The following is a 3,739-nucleotide window of genomic DNA, read 5'->3' as shown; positions in this document are numbered from 1 at the left end:
ATACCTGACCTTTAGCATATTATTACCCTTAGACCCAAGCAACCCGGCTCCTGCCACTGACCTCACACCTCACGGGTCCTGCATTTTGGCATGTCTGCCTTGAAATTTCCTAAGTCCTCCTACAGCATCTAGAACCACCCTAGGCTGGCATCAGATTTCATTCCCACGGGACAGATATGCAACCCTGCAGTCCAGTGGTATTTATATATATCATGCTGCCAGAGTGGTATTTATTTTGTAGGCTCACTTGTGATTGGGTTACTAAAATGGTGCTGACACACTGATACTTACTAACCCTTACTCACATTGGACACAGGATGGGTTCAGGGGTCTGGATAACCAATGACCTACTCTGATCCTTGGGTTTGGGCTATATCTGTGGACCCTTGGGTTTGTGCTTCTACCCACCTCAGCCATCTGTATTCCAACTGTGGTGCTGCCTCTAATGCTATACCTGAGGGTGGTGGGTGTCAAGAGTTATTCTTCACTCCATGTACTCTGGTAGCATAGTGGTTACAAATCAGCCTGCGAACTGCAAGGTCAGCAGTTCAAAACTACCAGCTGTTCTGTGGGAGAAAGATGAGACTTTCTGCTCCCGTAAAGATTGACAGCCTCGGAAAACCTGTACGGGGTCGTTATGAGTCGGAACCTACTCCATGGCACATAACCAACCAAGCATGTTATGCTAAAGGTTCTAAAGGCACCCAAGGCCATCATTCCACATGCCCCAAAGACTCTGCACATCTGGGAATGGATACTCCAGTCTCCTCTGAGAGTTTTTGAGACTGTCATTTTCTACAATAGGCCCTTTCTACCAGTGTCCTCTCTTGCCTTCAAATGATGTAGCAACCTCATGCTGTTCTTGGTCAGTAGTTAACTATGCTGCACAAAGAGAAACAGAACCTATAGAAGGAAGAGAAAGAAATAGAGATTTACTTATTTGTTTTAAAGAACTGACTTACACACAATTTTGTGGGCTTGCAACTGAAAAATCTATAGGGCAAGTTAGCAGGCTAGAAACTCAGGCAGAATTTCTACGTTACTGTCTTGAAGCAGAATTCCTTCTATGAAAAAAATTCAGTTTTTACTTATAAGACCTTCAACTGAGTGAATGAGTCCCATCCACATTATTAAGTATAAATCTCCTTTACTTAATGCCAGTTGATTCTAAGTGTTAATCATATATATACAAAATAACCTTCACAACATCTAGTGTTTGACCAAGTGACTGGGCACTGTAGTCTAGTCAAGTTGATACATATAATTAGCCATCACAGGTGGATATTCCTTGTGCAAATGGGATTGCTCTTCTTGCTCTACTCATAGGCACCTCCCCTATCTCCCCTCTGGTTATGGTATATAGAAGTCACATCATCAAAAGCAATCACATTCTAGGAATCCTAAGATCATATTCTAAGAAAGTCAAAAAAGAATGTGTGACTGGAACATCTATTATATTGTAAGTACATCATAAAATTACAAATAATATTGTTTCAATACTAAATAAATGTTATTAGGAAACTACAGAGATAAGAAGATCTATATTGTTTCAAATCAAAGACTCCAAAGAGCCATGATATTTTGAATGATAACAGAATTTCTTTCTCCTTGAAGGTATGAAATAGTCCAGGAATGGCACATTTGACTATAAAAAACATGAAGTGATGGTTTCTGGACAAGAACAGGAAGAGATGATTCCTGGAAACAATAAAAAAAACTTCACGAGCACTGAATAGAAAATTAAAATAAAAAATAAAAGTACACAGTAGGAAAAATCTACATACTGCATGGCAACTAGATGACATTCTGGAAAAAGCAAAACCACAGAGACAGTAAAAAGATGAGTGGTTTCCAGGTTCTTAGGGGGAGAAGGGGAGAGATTGAACGGTGGAACATGGGATATTTTAAGGGCAATGAAACTATTCTGCATGATACTGAAAAGATAAGTAGATGACATTATGTATTTGTACAGCACTGGGTTATAGTGCTTTTATATGGCCTAGTCTTTTAATTCCCACAAAAGGATCTTCTGGGACTATGTAAATAAAGTGTGTAAAACTCTTTCAAAGACTGAACAAAACTATGCAATAAGGTGCCTATGGCCTACTAAGGGGATTGGTCCGTTTTAGCCATCCTGATTGGCTTAAAAGAGCCAATGTCACAGAGGCTGAGGGGGACCTTACTACCATCAAGAGGAAGAGCCAGGAGGAGAATGCGTCCTTTGGACTCAGGGTCCTTACAATGAGAACCTGCTAGCCCAGGAGACAGAGAGTGCAAAACAGCACACAATAGCAGAAGACAGCATGAGCAGTGAGGGTCAGGATACCAGTTTAAGACTTCCTGGCCAATGGAGCAAGGTGTTGTAGTGGGCTTCCCAACCTACTGAGCAAGAAAGCTGAATTCCTTTGGGCTGGAGGCTTCCTGGTAAAGTGGGCTGCTTTGGGGCACTTATTGGCAGAGCTAAAGAGTCGTAACACTTGCCCAAACAGGGCAGATGCTGACAGTGAGGGCCAGTGGCAGGCACAGCCAACAGCAAGGGAAACAGGCAGAAGCTGACAGGCGGGAGCTGTTCTGATTGGTGAACTGTATTCTGTCCCTGAGTTGTTCCTGTTACTTCCAAGTTTATCCTGATCCCAAGTTGTAACCTGTTACATCTATAGTAAACTCTACAGTTGTGTATATGGTCTGTGAGTTCTGTGCAGTCATCACTGCAACAAATTTTCAAACCCAACAAAAAAGTAGAGAATGCCCTGGGACGTAAGGCTAGTATTATCACTGGTAAAGGGTAAAAATAAAAATGCTTAGAGAATGGTCATTTGTCTGATCTCTACCTCATAAGAATCATTTTGGGGCTGCCTTAGATGGATCTTTACTATCCTCTCTACTCTTGAAGTTAGACGAGATCTGACATCGCCACATTACAAACACAGAAAGTAAACCCTAGGGCCCAGACGGCAGCACCATGGCGGCGCCCGAGTCCCCACTGCAGCCCGTCACCCACCTGCTCTTTGACATGAATGGCCTTCTCCTGGACACGGAACGCCTTTACTCCATGGTCTTTCAAGAAATCTGCGATCGCTACAAGAAGACGTATTCCTGGCACGTTAAGTCCCTGGTGATGGGCAAAAAGGCGCTGGATGCGGCCGAGGTCATCGTTCAAGTCCTGCAGCTGCCCATATCCAAGGAGGAGCTGCTGGAGGATAGCCAGGCCAGGCTGAAGCAGGTCTTCTCCACCGCCTCCCTGCTGCCAGGTGTGGAGAAGCTGATCCACCACCTGCGGAAGCACAGCATCCCCTAGGCCGTGACCACCAGCTCCGTGGCCTTCAAAACAAGAAACGCGCGTGCATCCGGAGTTCTTCTGCCTCTCCCGTCACGTGGACCTAGGCGACGACCGGGAAGTGAAGATTGGCAAGCCGAACCCCGACATTTTCCTGACCTGTGCCAAGAGGTTCACCCCGCCCCACTGTCCACAGTGCCTCGTGTTCGAAGATGCACCCAACGGGGTCATGGTGCTGGAGGCGAACCTGAGCCGAGACCTGACCAGCAAGGCCACGGTGCTGCTCAGCTCTCTCCAGGACTTCCGGCCCGAGCTCTTCGGCTGTGCTATCCTTCCAACCTACCTCCCAGGACGGGTTCCCTTTCAGCCCCGGCACCCTCATTCACCGAGGGAATGCTCGCCTCTCCCTCTTACATGCTCCGCCGACCCTAACTTGATCCAGAGAGATCAGGAAGTGGAATC

General features: G+C 45.5%; 1 pseudogene; it reads left to right on the top strand.

Annotated features, from left to right (window-relative positions):
* Nucleotides 1–2,962: 2,962 nt before the first annotated feature.
* The window catches only part of LOC102824056, a 12,120-nt pseudogene continuing 11,343 nt past the window's right edge, over nt 2,963–3,739 (top strand).

The sequence above is a fragment of the Chrysochloris asiatica genome, unplaced genomic scaffold (genome assembly GCF_000296735.1).
Source record: "Chrysochloris asiatica unplaced genomic scaffold, ChrAsi1.0 scaffold00038, whole genome shotgun sequence".
Lineage (NCBI taxonomy): Eukaryota > Metazoa > Chordata > Mammalia > Afrosoricida > Chrysochloridae > Chrysochloris > Chrysochloris asiatica.
This window is presented reverse-complemented; position numbering and strand designations above follow the sequence as displayed.